The 21,941-nt window shown below is 43.1% G+C and overlaps 1 protein-coding gene across 3 annotated transcripts in view; it reads left to right on the plus strand.

Moving 5' to 3' along the window:
• The window catches only part of GNPTAB (N-acetylglucosamine-1-phosphate transferase subunits alpha and beta), a 1,418,669-nt gene that overhangs the window by 118,519 nt on the left and 1,278,209 nt on the right, over positions 1-21,941 (plus strand). The window contains exon 1 of one of the 3 annotated variants that reach the window (XM_044087752.1): positions 21,094-21,100. The exons of the other annotated variants lie outside the window; for them this stretch is intronic. The gene's annotated coding sequence lies outside the window, so the exon portion shown is untranslated. Of the gene's footprint in view, positions 1-21,093; positions 21,101-21,941 lie in introns of those variants that run through there. 3 annotated transcript variants of the gene reach the window in all.

The following is a 21,941-nucleotide window of genomic DNA, read 5'->3' on the forward strand; positions in this document are numbered from 1 at the left end:
TGACAAAATATTTAGGCCACCCAAAAAAAAAAAAATCAAAATCCAATGGCAAATTTATTAATAAATAAGTATCATCCTTTCTGTGTGACTGACTCAAGTCACGAATCCACAACTGACTTACTGTTTGATTCTCGCTCTTTTCCCAGCACATAAAGCCCGGGAAGAGAGTGACAACCAATCAGCAGCATTTAGCCCAGCAAGCACGTCATGTACGTGCCTGCGAACGTCGCAGTCTGAGCCCCGTCCAATTCTATGCGGTTTGGAGCCGCATAGACTGCTGGGCATCACAATGATGCCTTAATTAGCCCACTGTGCTGGAATAAAAACAAAAAAAAAATCTTTATTTAAAACCGCCGCAACCCGAGGCGGTTAAAGTGCGCATGCGCGTACTTGCCGAGTCACGGACTCTGAGACAAAAACAAAGTAATTTTAAAATAATACTGTGCTACTGTAGTCTGTCACACAAAAAGGTACTTTTTCTTAGCTGAGGGGGCTGCAGTCCGATGCCACGAGCCGCCCCTGGTCAGAAAAGAGTGGGGACAAATAAATGTATGTATTTTTTCAACAATCTCTTCTTTTATTGAATTACTACTAAAGACATAAACATACATTTATATAAAAGAAAAAAATTAATTTGCTCAATTCCTGCCTTCCCTTAAACCTGACACCTCCCCCAAAATTATTCTGCATGCATTATTCCCAAAATTTCCATTTTTTTCTCTAATTTGCTCCTACCCTTTTCTAAAGATCCCACTTCCAGTTATGTTATCTCTCAAAATATTCACTACTTCAAATACCATTAGTTTAGACTTTGATTTCCATTTTCTAGTAATTGCTTTTTTGAAAGCACACAGAGTTGCACCAAAGAAGGCCTTACTACATCTGGGCAATTCAGATCCTGTGCCCTAGCTCAAAAAATAATTTCCTTAGTTGCACCCATGTGCTCACCCAGTACTTCTGCCAGAGTCCTTTGTAGGAATTTTTCAAGTCTGCCAATTCATTACACTCCTAAATCTTTCTAGTTATTTATTTCTTCCCCATCACACCTCCAACATTTGCCATCTGCCTGAGGAAAATTTCTTTGGAGCCTGCTTGGTGTATAAAAATAGCTATGCAAATACTTCCAAGCAAAAAAAAAATAATCCTTCTTCTAAACTTTGTTGCATATTTGGAAGGACATATTTCCTACCAACAGCAGTTTATGCTCTAGATTCAACTAAAAACTCTACCAGAGCAGGTCTTTCACTTAGAATTCCTGTATCCCTTTCTCTTTGCCTATACTCCGTTATTAATTCCTGTGATAGGGAATACACTCTCTCTAGCCTGCAGTCCAAATGTTTCCTTGGCCTCTTCTCATTCTGCTAAGTTTCCCTCTAGTTATTTGCTCTCAATACCTTGGTTCCTTTGCCAGTTATGTCCAGAAAATTCCAGCCCCCTCTTGCCTATTCTGTGTACTGCTAATTGCAGGCATCCCTATCAGCACAATCTCCTTTCTCTATTCTCAGGTTTGCTTACTCCTTAGAATACGTTCTGCAACTTTACGAATATATTCTGCATGGCTGTTATTGTCTGTAACAATATTCCACTCTGTCCTTATTGAATTTCCACCCTGCTTTCAACATCATCCCTTTCTTCTTTGAATTATAGCTTTCTACTTTTGTGTACAGGAGTCGTAACTGTGCAGATCTAAAATATCCTTTCAGGTAGTCCTAAACCACCTTGTTCTATTGCAAGCATCACCTTATCCCCCTTGACCCTTGCCCTCTTCACCTCCCAGATAAAGTCCTTCAATTCTTTATTAAGAAGTATCCACAATTTCTCCTCTCATTGTTATGTGTCCGACCTGTATTTAAACTAAAGGAACTAAAATCATTTTCACTGCTTGTATCATGCTATCCATACCCATAAACAAAAGCTTCCAGTTTCTCAGATGTTCGAGTGTTTCACTGTTGCAGTCATTACATTTGGGTAATCTGCTGGCAGGTTGCCCTCAGTCGGCCTGAATAACAAAGTCTTGGGTCTTGCGTCGGTTGCTGTCTCCTCTTCCGTGACGTCAGGTTGTCAGGGGTATAAAACATGCAGCCGACGCCATTTTAATCAGTCTTTCTTGCCGCGCGGTGCCCGAAGCAGTTCGCAAGTGCCGGTCGGCCGACTCCTAAAATTTTCGTTTTCGAGTTTCAGAACCGAAGTCTTCATACTAAAGCTAAGTACCCCGTTGGGGAAAGTTTTTCTTGCTCCTTACCGATGTCAGTAAAAGTTAATAATTGCATTACTTGTGGGAAACAAATACCTTATAAGGATTTTCATTTGTACTGTATTCCTTGCTTAGGCCCTGACCATAATGTGCCTTGCTGTTGGTTCTGTGCTAAATTTAACCAACGCACTATTAAGCATTGGTATATTTTTGCTTCTAAATATTTTGGTTCAAGATTTAACTACCCAGATACAGCGTCTGTTAGCAATCCGACTACTGGAGTTCACAAAAAATGCAAGGAAAAAGACAGACCGTCGAGGTCCAAAACTGATGACGAAGCTTCTCCTAAGCCAGTCATCAGTTCGCAGCCCCTGATACCCACTACTTTTGAGTTGCAGGCCTCTACCGAGACCCATTCAGAGTTCGGTATGCCGAGAGATTCGCAAAGTATTGAACCCGCGGATGTCTCTCCCTTGGATGGGTTCGGAGCCGCTGAGCAGGCACCGGCTTCTGAGGGTGTTTTCAGACCTCAACATTTTTACATTAAACCAACACCATCAACAAAAACAAGGTCAAAAACAACTTCTATATCTACTAAACCGACGCATGAGCCATGTGCTCAGGCCCCTATGCCTAAAAAACAAATGATCAAAATGGCTGAGGACTTAATTACCTTGATCAGGGGTTCCCAACCCCCCCCCCCCTGCTAAGAGGCCTAGGCAAGGCACCGATTATGAATCTTCAGATCAGGTTTCCATTTCTTCTGATCAGGAATTTTCTATTCCACCCTTTGAGGATTCTGATGCAGAGGAATCCATCCCATCTGCATCTCCTCCTGAGGATTACTCTTTTGGAGAGACTTTGCATACTTTAAAGGAACATTTTCATTGGGCGAATCAGGACTTTTCTGAATCAAAAAAGAGGCTTAGGGATTTCCTTCTTCTACCTCGGCATAGGCCTTTGGCAATCCCTCCTGTATTAGACATTGTGGATGATGTGTTCTCTGAATCAAGCACGGCTCCTGATTCCTTGTCTCCGGCTCCTAGTAAGCCAGACAGATATTACAGGGTTCCTGACTCCCACAAATTTCTTTTCAAAAATCCTGCTGCTGATCCTGAGACTATTTCTCAGGGTCCCAAGGGTGTTAAGGCTTCTACAGCCAAGAATCCTACTCCTTCTGATAGAGATTCCAGGGCGCTGGATAGATGGGGTAAGAAGGTGTATACGTCTGCAACCTTGGCAATCAGGGCTTTAAACTGCCAGTTTCATATGCTTAAATATCGACAGCATGTTATGGGCTTACTGAAACAGAAAATGATGTTGATTTCTGATTGTGTGGAAAATAGAGTTACAGGATTTATTGCATGCAGCAGAAAAGGTTGGAAAGCATACTTTGCAATGTGATTTTAATTCCTTGGAGGCCTCTTGTAGGGCTGCCGTACTGGATCTGTGATAAGAAGGCATGCTTGGCTTAAGGAGCAAAATCTGACTGATCATGTTAAAGCTAAATTGTTGGATGCTCCTTTACAGCATGATACTCTGGTAATAAGGCAGAAGAGGTTTTAAAGAAAATGGAAGACAAAGCTAAATCTATGCAAACTGTAAAAGATTTTTTGCAAGTACAGCCACCCAGGTTCAGTAGGTACAGGCCTACTAAAAATTGGTCCTTTCCTGTGACCAACAGAGCCACTTGGGGCAAACCCAGATGCTCAAAAGGCTCCAGATATCAATCACAAGGATCCTACAGGTCAAAGCAATGGGTTGCCTCCACCTCCAAATCTGGAGGTAACAAAGCACAACCCTACAGTAAGCAGTCTCAATGACTTTCTGCTACCATCTCCAAGCACTTTGTTTTGGCAGCCCCCTTGGGGGGGGAAAACTAGCACTTCATGCTCAAAATTGGCAATTAATTACCCAGGACAAGTGGGTATTAAACATAGTATCCCAGGGGTACAGATTTCATTTCCATACTTTGCCAATTCCAAACGGATGGCCGGATCTGCCACAAAACCAGTGGGCAGAGGCCCAGAAACAAGTCATGTCCCTCATGGATATGGGGGCTATTCAACCGGTGCCAGAAAAGGAAAAAGGACAAGGATTTTATTCAAGACTTTTCCTGGTACCCAGAAAAGACAATTCATGGCGTCCGATACTGGACTTATCGATTCTGAACACGTTCCTGGGCATTCCAAAATTCAAAATGCTGACATGACTGGACATTCCAAAATTCAAAATGCTGACTTTACAACAGCTACTGCCTATGCTAGGCAAGAATGTTTGGTTAGTGATGGACTTAAAAAGAGGCATACCTGCATATTCCAATAAGGGAATCTTGCAGACGATACCTCCGCTTCAAAGCAGTCTTTTTGCATTACCAATTCTCTGCACTGCCCCTTCGCTCATCTACTGCGCCTAGGGTATTTACAAAGTGCCTGGGTGGTAATTGCATTCTGCAGACAAAGAAACATTCAAATTTATCCTTATCTGGACGATTGTCTCATTCAGGCAGAGGACAAGGACACACTTCTTCAACATCTGGGGTTTGTAAAAAGGCTCCTAGGATGCCTAGGGTACACCATAAATGAAAAGAAATCACAACTGGTACCCTCTCAAATGATTACATTCCCGGGTTCAAGCTTGAATACAACTGCCCAGATGGCTTACCTCACACCAGACAAACAACTGCAATTGACAACATACTTCAAACAAATTGCAACAAAAACCCAGTTATCTGCAAGACAAATTCTGCAGGCTTTGGGGTTCATGGCATCCTGCATTCTACTAATTCCATATGCGAGACTGCATATGAGGAAACTTCAATGGTACCTAGAAAGTTTATGGAGTCGACATTGTCACAGCCTGGAAACAATGATCCCTCTCATTCCCTGCCTACAACAGGAGTTTCTTTGGTGGGCAGAGACATGTCACCAAAACAAGGGACTGTCATTCACTCTACCCCCTGCCACCCAAACCCTAACTACAGACGCATCAGACTATGCCTGGGAAGCCCACCTGGCAGGGAGATGCATTCAGGGCAAATGGAGCCCAAACCAAATGCATCTGCATATCAACCAGAAAGAAATGCTAGCTGTTCAAAATGCTCTGAAAAGCCTTCAAGGACTTCCAGGACAACTACTGATAAAGACGGACAACACCACAGTTATGTGGTACATAAACAAGCAGGGGGATGCCCATTTCTACCCCCTCTGCAGACTAGCCATGGCCTTGTGGAACACACATCTTCAAGCTCATTTCCTACCAGGAAAGCAAAATACTCTGGCAGACGACCTAAGCAGAAATCTTATGGACCCGCACAAATGGAAACCGGATCCACAAATCTTCAACATGTTAACACAGAAATGGGGAAGCCCAGACATAGTTTTGGGGAGAGGCAAATAAATCTATCACTTGGACAAATTCTGCACGAGACTTCATCACAAAAAAGCATGGAAAGTGGATGCTCTATCCCTCAGCTGGAAAAACCTATCAGTCTGTGCCTTTCCCCCTCTGCCTCTACTCTCCAAGGTCTTACTAAAAGTCAGACAGGAAAAACCAAAGATGATTTTAATTGCTCCGGACTGGCCTCGCCAAAACTGGTATCCGCTTCCAAGGAATATGTCACACCTTCCTCCGTGGTACTTGCCTCAGACACATCGCCTACTGTCTCAGCAGAACTATCAAATTCTGCGCACTCAGCTCCAAACTCTGAATCTTGCAGCATGGCTAATCAACTAATTGATTATTCAAACCACATCTCTCATTAAACCTGTGATGGATGTCATTTTGGAAGCCAGAAGGCCTAGTACTAGAAAATCTTATGCTGATAAATGGAAAAGATTCTGCGCTTGGAACTAAGCACAGGGAATAGACACAGCAAAGCCCAATATTCCTCAGATTTTACAATACTTAACTGAGATGCTTGACAAGGGCCTATCCTTTTCTTCCATAAAAATCCATGCCTCCGCCATCTCAGCTCATTACAACACAGAGCCTCCACTCTTTTCTCATCCACTGGTAAAACAGTAACTCAGAGGGGCCAAAAATTTAAGGCCTCTCAGGAGAGTGCCACCCCTCGCATGGGACCTCAATTTTGTGCTGGAAAAACTCACCCTACCTCCTTTTGAACCAGCAGCTACTGCGGATATAAAATTTCTTTCTTTGAAGACAGCTTTCCTTTGGCAGTCACTTCAGCTAGAAGGGTTTCAAAACTACAGGCCCTCATGGCAGTGGAGCCTTTCATTATATTTTACCCGGACAGGGTGGCTCTAAGGACCAATCCTTCCTTTATGCCTAAGGTGGTATCCAGTGTGGCTTTTAACCAAACCATTCACCTACTAACTTTTTTCCCAAATCCACAGAACAAGGGGGAGCGGGTTCTGCATTCATTGGATGTACACAGACAACTAAGATTCTACTTGAACAGGACAAAATCTCTAAGAAAGTCTGAGCAACTACTGGTAGCATTTGCTGCAGGATCAGAGGGGAAGGCTATATCAAAGCAGACTATTTCTAAATGGATAAGCCACTACATTCGTTTCTGCTATTTACACCATGTTAAACCTGTGCCAAAGGAGATCAGGTCCCATTCCACTAGGGCTGCCTCCACTTCAGCAGCCTTTCTCAGAGGGTTCCCTACCAAAGACATTCTAGAAGCTGCTACTTGGAGCTCTGTTCATACGTTCACAAAGCATTACCATTTACCCCTCTTCTGTAAATCCAGGGCAGGCTTTGCCACTGCAGTCTTGCAGGGCCTTATAGCTGTTCCTAATGCTGTTTAGATCCATACTCCCATCCAAAGCTTTGTGATTCTACCCAAATGTAATGACTGCAACAGTGAAACACAAAGAACATAGTACAGTTTTGTACACTTACCATAAATATAGATGTTCTAGTGTTTAGTTTTATCCTATTTAGAATCATTCATGACACAAGTATTAGACTAATAATCTATCTTTTAATTACAAGTTTTAGTTGTATTTAAGATGCAACAGTTTCAACTGTAACACAGTCATCAAGGGGTTAATGTTCTGTCTCAGTGTTGCTTAGCTAGCTGCCTCTCTCTGCTTACCCAGAGTGTTTTTTATATGTATATAAATGGCTGTCTTACATTTTAATGGTGTCTGATGAAGTTAACACTTGTTTAACGAAAGCGCTCACATTTTGTTTGTTTTTCTTGTGAATTTTTATCATTAAATACACCTTTGGTTTATCATCACCTGAGTGATTTGTGCCTGTGATACTCTGCCTGCCAGCATTTTTATTTATTTAGATGTTCGGGTGTATTCACTGTTGCAGTCCGGGTTACCCACCCACCATCCCCCAGTCTATACCTTTTCTTTCCTTCACTATACTCAAAAGCCTTTGTGGTGTATTTGCTTTTAGTTGAAGGTAAATTCTATGTCTCTAAGATGCATTTATATATATTTACTGTTTATATATTTTTGCTCCCCATTTGGGGGGCACCTGACATTTGGGGCAAGAAAAACTGATTAAAATGGCGTCAGCTGCCTGTTTTGCACCCCTGACGACCTGACTTCATGGAAGAGGAGACAGCAATCGACGCAGGACCCAAGACTTTGTTATTCAGGCTGACTGAGGGCAACCTGCCAGCAGATTACCCAAATGTAATGACTGTAACAGTCAATACACTCGAACATCTACATTTATGGTAAGTGTACACAACTGTACTTTTTTTTGAGAAATAGCTTTATTAATTGTGTCATGGGCAATCATACATTTATATAAATGAAAACAAACCATTTTGACATATTTTCAGTTGCAAACATTATACATCACTTGTAATCTATCCAGACATTAAGTCAAACATTACAAAATTCATTCAATTCTTGCCTTCCCTTAAACCTCATTCCTCTTCCAAAACATTATTCTGCATGTTTTGCTCACAGTTACATTTTTTTATGTAATTTGATCGGACCCTTTTCTAAAGATCCCACTTCCAGTTGTTTTTTCCCTCTGTTACTATAGTCACTACTTCTACTACAGTTGGTTTAGATTCTGATTTTCATTTTCTAGTAACTGCTTTTTATGGTAGATCAGTGTGTGTGTGTGTGTGTGTGTGTGTGTGTGTGTGTGTGTGTGTGTGTGTGTGTGTGTGTGTGTGTGTGCTGTATCTTTAAGGAGCATATCAAGGACTGAACGTCCACATATAAATAGCTGGCATGTGCTATACCCAGTGCCATTTTGAGAGTGCAGCCAGGGTGCGAGCATGTATGATTGCAATAGCTAGTTACTTAAGTTAAATTCAGTAAACTTGTATCGTGATGTGTTTGTATATAATAACGCTGCTTGAATAGAACCCACAAAGACTTTTCTGTTGTATCCAGAGTAGGAGAGTGACAGCAGCCATCAGTATTAAACTTAGGAAAACCTTTATTATGTCTAGGCAATTCCAATTCTGTATCACAGCTGAAGAAAATCATTTCCTTAGTTACACCAATTTGCTCACCAGTATTTCTGATATAAATTCCTTGCACACTACTGTAAAGTTTGCTAACTTACTGCATTCCCAAAAATATGATTTGATGTTGTCCATTTCATTTAATTAAATTGTGGGTATCTGTTCCGATCCTCGGAACCAACCTGTCGCTTTCTTTCCACCTCGAGCTTCCTGACTTGAGCTCCTCCTTCCTATCCACAATGCCCCACTCCCCCAGAATACCTCAGATCTCATTCACCAGCCTTCAAGTTAGCATTGAGTTCTGTTGCTCTTGAGCTTCTCCAATTTAGTGTGTGTAAGTCTTTTTTTTTTTTTCCCCTTTGCTCTCCTGACCCACTACTCTTTACTTAATTCATTCTTTAATATTTTGACTCTTGATTGATAGCTTCCTGTATCTTTCTGTTTTATTTTTTGATTGATAGCTTCCTGTATCTTTCTTTCTAGTTTTTCGTGTTTCTGTCTCTTAGGTTTTCCGTTTTCTCTGTCTTTTTTTTTTTTCCCCTTACTGTGGCTGATCAAAAACCTCTAGGTTTTAAATGGTGCACTTCCTGTGGGTGGAACATTCCTCTTTTTGACGTTCACAGGGAGTGCGTTTACTACTTGGGGCCTATTTGAAAGCCCCTTGTGAAATCTGTAGGGCTTTCCATCCTTGGTCTCTTGCGGATAGGAGGAACAAACTGGTGTTAAAATGTCTGCTGCTTCCTTCCTCCACCCCTGGGATGCCTTTTGCTCAACCCCCTCCTAAAAAGCCCAGGGAGTCCTGGGAGTCCAAGAGTCCTTCTCCCATGCGGTCCTTCGAACCACCTAGAAAAAATGCAAAATCTTCAGAACTGACTCTGTCAGCTCTGAGCTCAGTTGCCGCTGCTTCTCCTCCGCCGTAGTCATCCTCTGTTGTTCCAGGGCTGAATGGTGCTCCCATGGCATTTGCTTCTACGGTTTCATTGGTTGATATTTCTTCCCACAATATTTACTTCCCTGGACCCTTGTCTAGCAGTGTGACTGACGTGATCCCCGGGGTGAATTTCCTATCTCCCATCCAGTCGTCAAGGTTCCTTTTGAAGAGGGCCAAGGAGGTGCTTTGCTTGACATGTATCGACAGTCTATTCCAGAGTATGGGGAGTCTCTGGGTCAGGAACCTCTCTCTCCAGCATGTTTTGTTCATTGTGATGACAAGGTTTAGATCCCTGGAGTGTGTGGCTCTGAGGGATTGGGATTTCTTTAAGTGGAGCATGTCCAACAGCTCAGGGTTTAACATGGCCTTGTATGTTAAGCAGAGATTGCCTCTGAGTAGACGATATGCCACAGAGTATAGCTGGAGTTTTTTTTAGACAGTCAGCATAGGACATCTGCTTTAGGCCTGTGATTCTTTTAGTGAGTTTCGGTGGTGAGGTCGGCGCTGTCAGGACCTGCGCGGAGTTCTCGATCTCGTTCCCCTTTGAAATACTCTAGACCTCCATCCACTACTACTTCTGGGTCTTCCCGAAGCCTAACTTCCAAGGACATTGGTATGGTCATAAGGTAATTTCTCCAGGCACAGATCCAGATGGGGCTTGTGTTTTCTCCTTCCACATCTGGATCAGTGAGAGTTTCCCCATTCCAGCTGGTAACTTACTCCAATCTGACCCTTGGTTTGAGTCATCGACTCTGTTGGTTCTCAGTGCTGGAGTGTCAGAGTCAATAGAGATTTCTTTTTCACCCCCAACTTTCTCGGCTTCAGTTCCAAGTGTCTCACAGAGCCATAGCATCAAGGTCAGTTCCGGGGGGTAACTTTGAAGCTTTTGGACCCATCTTTTCCCCTTGGAGCCTCGGCTTTCGACAGCTTGGCTCTGACTCCCCTATGAGCTGGAGGCTCGAACTCTCTGGAAAGTGTCTGCCCTAGTGGTCTTTGCTCTGGTGGGACAGCTCCAGCTGGTTCGGAGCCCTTCTGTTTTCGAGGTCATGGAGAGGGTTCTCTCTGTTCCTAGGGACCCTTAGCACTTACAACTAGAGAACCTTCCCCTTCTCATACTGGACTTGTGTCTGAGGTGTCTGAGCTGCCTCATGGACAGCCGGTCCCAGAAAGCCTCCACACCCTCCCCTCGGTGGATCCTCGAGCTTCTTCCGACACTTTCCTGCCACTGGGCCCCCTGAGGAGGTCCCTCGGAAGAGATCATGTAAAAGCAGGCACACTGATTCCCCTCCAGCATCACTCATTATGGATACTGCTTTCAAGGAAGGTGAGGTGTCTCCTACATCATCACCTGACAAGGTCTCCTTTGGAGAACTTCTTGAAATCCTTCACCAGAGGGGTGGTTGGTCTGCTCAAAACCTTTCCCTGGAGGAGATGGCACTGTAGGAGGCTTTCGAGTCTGGCTCATTTACTACCTGGGTGTGTGCCCCCCCCCCCCCGGCTGACCAACTTATCCATCTGGTGTCGTTGAGGGCTTGAAAGGAACCAGATGCAGTGGAACCTATCCCCAAATAAGTGCCCATTTTGACAAATCTTTCTGGACCAAGGGTATCCCTGTAGGTGCTATGGTTGTTGCAGCAGCCACCAAAAAGGAGTTGGCTCCGGAAAGCTCCTATGTCCACCCCACCCTCCCGAATAGAGAATCCCGGAAGTTGGACAGTTTGGCAAAAAAGTCTACTCCTCATCTACTTTTTGCACTCAAGGCATTGAGCTATTTGTTTTGTCGGACTTTACCAGGCTACAAAGGGACTTAGTCAAGGAACTTTCTATCTCGGTCCCAGGGACCATGTTGCTGAGGAACACGAGTCCTTTTTCTCTAAGCTGGCCACCCTACATTCTTTAGCCAATGCGTCCATGAGACTAATCTCTCTCGCTGCAGAGGATACCTCAAGGGCTGCTGGTTCCAGCATTGCCATATGGCGCCATGCCTGGATGAGGCTGTGCGATCTTGCAGAGCCTTTCAAGAAGTCCTTTATTAAATCCCCTTTTGATGGCTCTGCATTGTTAGGGCCCACAGTCCATGACACTTTATTCCAGAGTGTGAAGGATGGTAAGACTCTGCCATCGGAATCCATTTTTCTATTCCACAGTGGACCTTTTCCAGGAACCAGAGTAGGAGTAAGATGATGTGGTGTCAGAAGTCGCAGGGTCCTTTCCAGGACACTGAGACCCCTCCCCCCGGGGCAAAGTGGGTATAGTCAAAACAGGAGATGCTGCCCACGTGGCTGAAGGGGTCCACAAAATCAAGAGTCATGGGAAACTTTCCAGGACAAGGCCTTCCAGCGATCCTGAACTGTTGCCCGACTGCTTTCCTCTGGAAGCAGTCTAAGAATATTTCTCCTTGCACCCAGAAGCCTGGGAGGCCATCAAAAATGACAAATGGGTGCTAAGGATCGTATCCAGTGGATACTTCATTCCCTTTTCCGAAACTCCCAAACGAAAACTTTGCCTCCCCGATGTTCCACCCAGTCAGAGGGAGGATGCAGCCCAGGAAATAAAAAAGTTGTTGCAAAAGAGAGTCATCCAAAAGGTCCTCCATGATCAAATCAGATTGGGGAATTTACTCCAGATTCTTTTTAGTACCTAAGAAGACAGGGGACTTGCAACCTATCCTGGATCTGACCTCTGCGAGCAAGTTGGTGAAAAACACAAAGTTCATAATAGTCACAATTCAGTCTATCCTACCTCTCCTGAAGATGGGTGATTGGATGTGCTGTGTAGACGTAAAGGACTTGTACTACCATATAAAATTGGAAAGGTACTCCAGCCGTTTTCTGCGTTTCAGGCTTGAAAGCCTGTCAGTACCAGTTCAGGGCTCTTCCATTTGGTCTCACCACAACTCCCTGGGCTGTTCACCAAATGCCTAGCAGTGGTTGCAGCTCATCTCTGACTGCAAGGTTATCAGATATTTCCACATCTATATGACTGGCTTCTGACTACTTCAACCAGGCATCTACTCCTTCAGGCAAGGGCTTATTTTCTCAAGTTGGCCCCAGTCCTGGGGAGTAAACATCAATATACAGAAGTCTGGTGCAGTGGTTAGCGTTGTTGACTCACAGCAAGACATTCTCCATTTCGATTCTTGGTTGGAGCACCTTCTATGTGGAGTCTGCATGTCCTCCCCTCGGTTGAGTGAATTTAAAGACATGTAGGTAGATGTGAGCATGTGTGGGTGTGCCTTCTTTGAAGGTTGGGTGCCGGGCTGGCAACTCGACACTGTAAATATTCACTGCCAATCATTCGCGGACAAGAGTTCTGCTGTGGCGACCCCTAACCAGGAAAAGCCAAAAGACAGTTATACAGAAGTCTCAGCTGAACCCGGTACAAGCCATAGTCTTCATCGGGGCTTGCCTGGACACAGGAACATCCTATGTTTACTTCGACAGACAAGGTATCAAACTTTAAATTTCACATCTGCCAGATTTTGACCATTCCAAAATCTCCAGTGAATCTAGTTCTCAGAGCATTAGGCTTAATGGCAGCCACAATAACTCTTCTGACCATGGCATGTTTTCACATGTGGATATTACAATGGACCTTAGCAGTCCAATGGTCACTTTTCAGAAATCAGTCTGTCTCATGTGTGTAAGGAGTCTGTGCTTTGGTGGCTTCACTCTATAGAAGTTACTCAAGGGCACCCATTCGTTCTTCCATCCCTGAACACCATATTGTCCACTGATGACTCCCAGTTTGTGTGCGAGTTTGTGGGGGGCATTGTCTGGGTCAGACAGACCAAGAAATGTGGACGCCCCAGGATACCAAGTTGCATATCAGTGTACTTGGAGATAAGAGCAGTTTTTCTAGCATTGCAAGAACTCGACAGCTTTATACATCTGGGGACTGTTGTTGTCCAAATGGACAGTATGTCAGTGGTTTGGTACATCAACAAACTGGGAGGGGTCAGGTCTAGCCCCCCTATGTCAAGAAGCAATGAGAGTGTGGCAACCAACCGCTTTCTGGTAGCAATGCACGTTCCAGGAGAGTCCAACATATTTGCCGACAGGCTCAGCTGAGTGTTACTGATGCCTCATGAGTTATCCCTGAATCAGTCAATGACAGACATGATCTTCTAAAAATGGGGTTATCCTTGCTGTTGTCTCTTTGCATCCCCTTTCAACAACAAATGCAACAGGTATTTTCCCTTGATCCATCCTCAGGGACAGACCATCAGAGGCACTCTTTTCTATGCTTGGCCCTCCGGTCTTCTCTATGCCTTTCCTCCTCTACCATTAATTCCCAAGTTCCTACAGATAGCTCTCAGGTTGTGAAGCAAAGTAATCCTCATTGCCCCTCTTTGGCCTTGGCAAACCTGGTTCACCTTTCTTTGGTCTCACCTGGTTTGCCCTCCAATGATATTTGATCCAAGTTCAGATCTGCTTTCTTATCCATACACACCAAGACATTAAGGGCCTAAAGTTAACCGAATGGTCTCTCCACTTCTGATGATGGCATTTTAATTTCCTCTCATAGGTCTTCAACTCAAAATTTATAAGAGTAAATGGAAGAGAATTTCCTTTTGGGCTGAATAGAAACAGCCCCAGTGGCAGGCTTGCTAGATTTTTTTGGCTTCCCTTTTCAAGGATGGCACTATTTATTCTGCTGTCAAAGTTCATCTAGCTGCTATATCCAGTTTTCACATGGTTTAGATTCCTTAGCCCATGCTTCTTTTAAACTGTGTAAAGCATTTCTTAGGGGCACTTTTCTACTTTGACCTCTGGTGAAAGGTCATTCTCCTCGTGGGATCTGACTGTGATTTTGCAAGCTTTGGTCCATCCCCCCCTTTGAACACTCAGTGACTGTGGAATTGAAATTTCTCTCCTGGAAGACTCTGTTTTTAATAGTACACCTGCCAGAAGATTGTCTGAACTTCAAGCCCTTTCGGCAAAATTTCCATATTTGATTTTCCACAAGGACAGTGTGACCATGTGTACTAATCTGTATTTTTTACCCAAGGTGGCTAAGGAGGGCAACATTAATCAGTCCATTAATCTTAAGGTTTTTTTCCTGATTATCAAAACAAAGGGGAATACGCTCTGCATTTGCTCGATGTATATAGGCGGCTTCATTTTTATGTACATGGAACCAAACCCTTCAGGATTTCTGATCAGTTCATCTCTTTTTTAAACGCAAGGTAGAGCTGTTACCAAAATTAAGTTAGCAAGATGGTTAAAAGATTGCATTACCTTCATCTACTCTTTCAAAGATATTCCTTTATCAGGGCTAATAAAGGCACATTCTACAAAGTCTATGGCTGTCTCCGGCTTTTTGGTCTGCAGTCTCAATTGAAGTCATTTGTGCTGCTGCTACTTGGTCAAATCCCCACATCTTCATTACACATTAGTAATTGGATATCATATCCGAGAGTAGAGGTGCCTTTGATTCTGCTGTACTCTGAAATATCCTTCCATGAAGGCCACCCTGATTAGAGTAGTTGGGGATTCTGTCCCACAGGTTAATGAAATAAAGTTGACAATATCAGATAACAAAGTTATATTTTTACCATAATGTTCTATCTGTGTTGTCCATATTCATTTCCATTAACCTCCCCCCGTCCAAGTCTTTGGGAAGCCTGGTTGAATTTCAAAGGGATCGCTATTCTTTTGGTTGAGCTCCTGATGTTCTTTTTCATAGATATGTTTATACATATTTGATCTGTGTATTTATTTAAGGGTATAATAATGATCTTTGTGTGTTATGCTTTTTGGCAAACTTGATTGGAGGTATTCTGGGGGAGTGGGACATTGTGGGTGGGGAGGAGGAGGAAGTCGGGAAGCTCGAGCTTTGAAAAAAGTGCCCGATGGTTCCCAGGATTGGAACAGATACTCACAGGTTAATGGAATGTTATAGGTTCATAGGTAGGTACTAGGCTATTGGTCCTAGGGCCTATACAAACCTAGCCAAAAAGGTATCCTGGCGTTCGCCACCCAAGAAAATTATTTTCCTGTGCCCCTGTCAAGCAGAGCCACAGAAGTGACCCCCGGGGTGAATTTCCTATTTCCCATCCAGTCATTAAGATTTTTCTTGAAGAGTGCTAATGCGGACCTCTGTTTGACATAGGTAGTCTGTTCCAGAGTATGGGAACTCTCTGGGACAGGAATCTATCCCTCCAACATGTTCTCTTTATTGTGGTGACAAGGTTTAGGTCCCTAGAGCATGTAGCTCGGAGGGATTGGGATTTCTTTAAGTGGAGCATGTCCAACAGCTCTGGGTTTGACATAGCTTTGTATGTTAGGCAGAGATTGCCTCTGAGTAGGCGATATGCGACGTAGTAAAGCTGGAGTTTTTTGAGACTGTCTGCGTAGGGCATCTGTTTGAGGCCAGTAATCCTCTGTGAAGTATTTCTGTGGCCTTTCCAGTTGTTGTAGATGTCTTGTGAGGTACATACCAAAAGGGACGTTGTACTCTATAATGGGTCTAATGAGTGATGAGTAGAGGGGAACAATGACCTCTTTTTTTCTGGATGAGAAACCTTTTGTGATGCGGTGTGCCATGTAGACGGATTTCCTGACCACTGTGGTGATGTGATTATCAAAAGAGAGACTACTACTGTCCACCTGTGTCCCAAGGTCTCTTATCACACTTTCGGTGTTAGACTACTGCCTATGTGGTAGTTCATGGGTACAGAGTTTTTACAAAAGGGGATGACAATTCACTTTTTGGCATTGAGCTTGAGTTCATGGCTTTGACACCAGGCATGTATCTCAGTGAGGCCCTTTTGTAGGATGTCCACATCGTTGGGAGTTTTGATTTATTGCTCCTAGTTTGCAGTCATCTGTGAACTTAGTTAGCCAAAGACCTTCTGTGTTAGCCTGTACTTCAGAGTAGAAGATACCAAACAGGAGAGAGGACCCAGGACTGAACCCTGTGGTACTCAACTTGTCACTGGTCTGAAGTCTGATTTGGAGTCTGCTACTTTCACAGTGTGGGTTCTGTCAGTAAGCCTGTTGGCAACCCATCTTGTGACATAGGGATTTATACCTAGTTTAGTGCATTTATAATTCTAGAGTGGGGGATGGTGTCGAACCCCTTGGCGAGATCTTGTTAGGCTGTGTGAACCACCTTACCTTCATCTATGGCTTTGGTGACCATTTCAAAAGAAGTCTATCAGGTTGAGGAGACATGATCTGCCTTTTACAAACCCGAACTGCGTGGGGTCCAGAGTTTGGAGATCTCCAGTGTCTTTGTTTATGAGTTCCATGATGATACGTTCCAAACCCTTGTAGACCAGGCTCGTCAGGCTAATGGGGCAGTAGTTCCCTGGGTCTGTCATGGCTCCCCTTTTGTGGAGTGGGATAACCGTCGCGGTGCGCCATTCAATAGGCACAAAGCCTGAGGTGAGGCTATGAATGAACATGGTACTTAGGTGGGGTGTCAGTTAATTCTGTAGTTCATGTAGAAGACAGCATGGGATGTTGTCATGTCCCATGGATGCTGTGTTCTTGGCTTTGGAGAGAGGTTTTTACCTGTGCAGCCATGATTACAGGAACTTTGCATTCTTCCGGTATGGAGATGGATTTAGTACTAACTTTACTCCCCTCTCACCCCCTAAAGGGCCTAGCTGCTAGGATTTTGGCAATATCAGTTGGTTCTGGATATTTAGTGCCATTGTGCTATAACTCAGAGCAGATCTGAGTGTTGCCATTGAGATTCTTGACAATAGCTATAGAATGCTTTGTGGTCATCTTCAGAATCAGTGGCGATTTTGTTTTCATAACTAGCTTTGGAGGATTTTGAGGGATCTCAGCTTCTTACTGAGGCTGACCAGGGAGTTCCTCCAATCATGGGATTTTACTCTTTTTTTTGCAACAGTTTCTTTCTTCTTTTGTAGAGTTTGTTTATGGCAGAAGACCACCAGATTGACTTCCTTTTTTGGAGGATAGCATGTTGGTTCTGTTAGGGATAGCACGACCCATGCACTCGTGTAAGTGCTTATAAAGTGCATTTGTGTAGGATTTGGTAGTCGTACCTCTATTGTCCATCTGCATGGGTGTTGGGAAGTTTGCCACTTCTGTCTTAAGAAGCATGAAGTTGGCTTTGGAGAGATTTTTTACGGTTGTTTCCCTAATGGGGGTGGGGGCGGGATGTGGATGTCTAAGGTGATTAGCTTGTGGTCGGATCTGACCAACCAGGAATTGACCTCTGGTGTGTAACACCAGTCACCCATGTTGTTGATGACCAGGTCTAGGAAATTGCTGCCCCTGGTGGGGGTGTGGATAAGTTGATCCAAGGTGTTGGAATTGAATTACAGAAAATGTTGAGCAAAAGAGTTGATACATGAGTAGCTTTCCCAGCTAATGGTGAGGTAGTTGAAATCACCCATTATTAGGGTGTTGGGGTGTACCCTAATATTTTCCAAGTGTATCAAGAAAATAGGAGTGGGAATCCTGGAGCATGGTTGGGGGGTCTGTACCAAGCTACAATCTGGATTTCGGTCTTGCCCAGAGTTAGTTGAACTTGGATAATCTCTGATGCATTATGCTGAGCAACTGGCTTGGAGGTGTGGATATCCTTAATGAATATGGACACGCCTCCCCCTTTAGTGTTTCAGTCCGGGTTAGGTGGCCGAAAGGTGTGGTATAGCCTGGTAATGCAGGGATGCTCTCTGGAGCTTTGAACCATGTCTCTTGTCACTTAACAGATGTCGATGTTCTCCATTTTAAGGAGTGCCTCGAGTGAGTGCATTTTGAGGTTTAGACTTCTAGCATTGAGTAGCATTACCCTCAGATTTTGCTTGCTTGTACTTGTTACGGTGGTGAATTTCTCATTTGAACCTTGCCTAAAAAAGGCACTGTAAGGGGTGGCAAGAGCCTTGGCCAGTATCCAGAATCCCAAGGGCGACAGGTGCAGGCCATCTCTGGCAAAAAATCGTGGTCTGCCGATCATGTCATCCCAGGCAGACAGATACTGGATTCCCTTAGAATGACACCAGAAGCTTAGCCAGTTGTTGAAGTCAATCATTTTGTCCTTGCACTGTGGTATAATTCTGGGTGATGGCAAAATGCTATGCAAGGCTAGGGTCATACCTGCCTGGGCTACAAGATCGGAGAGCTCTTCCATGTCTCTTTTCATGTAGTCCAGAGTGGTATGTCTCAGGTCATTCACACCAACATGGTCAATGACAGAGTCATATTTGTACTTGTGGAGTGACCTGTGTGCGTGCGTTATGTGGCGGATCCTGGCCCCCGACAGGCAGCTGACAGTAACTTTCTCCTTGATTAGCCTGGTGAGTGGAACATCCATGTGCCTGACTATAGAGTCACCTATGACTAGAGTGTTGGGTATGTTATGCCTTATGGGCTGTAGTTCAGCGGCACACTGAGTTTGTGGGCTGTTTGTCATTTGGGTTGTGTTGGGGATGTGGAGGTTGTTTAAATTTCTGCTTTGGAGGTCTCGGTTGTTTGGGCAGATTTTTATTGAGAGCCTCAACGAATGTAGGTATGTTTTATGCTTCTATGTGTGCATGTTTTGGTGGTGTAGGTTTTGAGGGACTATGTAATGAGTGTGGTTTGGTGCAAGTGTTTACGTTCTCCTCTTGACTGTCTAGTCCAGTCTTCGGTGAAGAGAGCTTTGCTTCCAGTTTGGCTCTATAAGTTCATCTCTCACAGGTTGTAGTGTTGGGAGGTAGGAGGAGAGGGTTGTCTGTGTACATGAAGCAATTGCTGCATTGCCCCAAGATGCCCAGATTCATCAGGTAGACAGGAGAAAACACCGGGAGCTGACCTTTAGACATGCCTGGATAGATGCTTATTTATTAAGTACTAAAAACTGTTTCCTGTAGACAAGTGAGGAAAGTTGAGTGCTGTAGTAATTTGTAGCTTATTTAGTGCTTACAAGGAGTTCTGAACAAATGCTGAGCTCAAAGAAACAGACTTGAGTGCTAAAACTAAAAAGCTGGCTAGTTGCAAGGGAAAATTGAAGAGCAGACTGTATGCCGCCAGGAATAGTTTAACCCCTTTTAAGCAGGGGAGGGGGGACTCAGGAGCTTACAAACAGTCCTGGATACAACAAATATGTATCCGAACTAGACTTGTTAAAGGAAAGGGGGGAAACACACTTAAAATCTTTTTTCAGTAAAGTGGAAATGGAGAAAGCTGGAACAGAAGTTAATTCAAGGTTAAGAATCTGAGTGGGTTGGCCTTCACAAATGTTCTCTATTAGATTGAATGAACTAATGACATTAGACTGGGAGGAGTGTCACAGATCAAATGTACAGTATGGGATGGCAACTGCAATGCCACCAACAACAATAGGGAGGGTGGGTGGTGAAACTATTACAGTTCCTAGCTGTAGCCACTAAATGAAAGTTTTAAACAGATCAAGGAGCAAGCAGACTGTAGAGAATGCGTTTAACTGCAAACAGACTAGACTAGAACACAGAAACCTCAAAAAATCAAAAATGCACAGAAAAGCATGGATAGAGCACTCACAAACAGAAAATACAACTCGGTATGAAAAAGCAGTTTACAGTTAAATAATTCAGTAATCATGCAATTAGAGTAATGAAACAGTACCTAGCAATGAAAAATACAGTTAACAGTGTAAAACAGTACATAAATGCAGTGAAACAGTAAAAAAAGCTTTATAACAGTGTAAAATGTAGTATATTAACTGTATAGCACAATTCTAAGTGTTTCAGAAGTGCAATTCAATGAAATAAGTGTAAGAAATAACTTATCCTGCTCTCGGAATCTTAAGGAATTTCTGCTTAGTTTCAGTAATGGATTACCACCCACATCCTGATAAATACAAGCACAACCTTTTCCACATGCAGGGTTTATATACCAGTAAGGATGGAAGGGTTAGAAGATCAACTTACTACTCAGTCCTATTAGCCCCTGCTATTACCCAATCACTCCTACTACAGAAGGTCAGGAAACCCTGTTACTCTCAATAATAATGAATACAGACTATCAGCAGAAAATGGCTGCCAGAAACACAGGAAACTCAAACAAAACTACCTGGCCTGGACAACAGCAGGCTTCTATCAAGATAATGACCCCCTGAGCAGAACACATAAACCTCACTTTAAATGCATAGAAAGAGCACTCACAGAGAAAATACAAGTCTCCGTATGAAAAAGCAGTTTACAATTTAGTAATTAAATAAAAATGCAATTATAGTAATGCACACTATTACAACTCCTAGCTGTAGCCACTCAATGAAAGTTTTAAACAGATCAAGGAGGATGCAGACTCTAGAGAATGCTTTTAACTGCAAACAGACTAGACTAGAACACAAACACCTCAAAAAATCAAGAATGCACAGAAAAGCACGGATAGGGCACTCACAAACAGAAAATACAACTCTCAGTACGAAAAAGCAGTTTTCAGTTAAATAATTCAGTAAACATGCAATTAGAGTAATGAAACAGTATGTAGCAATGAAAAATACAGTTGAGTATAAAATAGTATATAAATGCAGTGAAACAGTAAAAAAAAGCATTATAACAGTGCAAAATGTAGTAGATTAACTGTATAGCACAATTATAAGCATTTCAGAAGTGCAATTTAATGAAATAAGTATAAGAAATAACTTATCCTGCTCTTGGAATCTTAAGGAATTTCTGCTTAGGTTCAGTAATGAATTACCATCCACAGCCTGATAAATACAAGATGGTAAGAACATAACCTCTTTTCCTCAATTACCTCTCTCTTCCCCATCACAGTTCCAAGATTTGCAATCTACCTGATGAAAAATTATTTGAAATTTGTTTGGGGTATAAAAATACCTATGCAAACACTGCCATGCAGAGATCCTAAATCTTCTAGACTTAGTTGCATATTTGGGATACATGTACATATATCCCCCCCAATTGTTTCTTTATGTACCTATATCAGTCCTTGATAAAGAGAACAATCTCTAGCCAGCAGTCCAGATGAATTCTTGCCCCTTCCCATTTTATTACCTTCCCCACTCTAATTATTTGCTGCCAATACCTTGGCTCCTTTTCCAGTTTTCTCCATTAAATTACAGCCCCCTCTTACCTATTTTATGTGCCCCCCAGTTTCGGTATTAATTTTCCCCCCACAGATTCTTAGTTACCATAACAGAATCTTTTTCAACATGTACTCCTAAATACTTCATTTTAATTTGTCCCCCAAAACTTGTATTGCTGAAACAATTCATGTGTGTATACATAGTTTGTAGCTATAGCCTTTGTTTTATCTTCATTAATTTTATACCTCAAAAAGACATGAAACTTTCTCGGAATGTTTCACAATGCTGAAATGCCTCTTTCTGCTTTTATTAGGTATAAAGTATCTTCTGCAAATAAAGCCACTTTTCTTGATTACCGTACCAGTTATATCATTGAAGCTCTGAGCTCCTTAATTTCTTTTTCC

This window comes from Protopterus annectens, chromosome 11.part0 (assembly GCF_019279795.1).
Source record: "Protopterus annectens isolate FY-2018-M chromosome 11.part0, PAN1.0, whole genome shotgun sequence".
Lineage (NCBI taxonomy): Eukaryota > Metazoa > Chordata > Ceratodontiformes > Protopteridae > Protopterus > Protopterus annectens.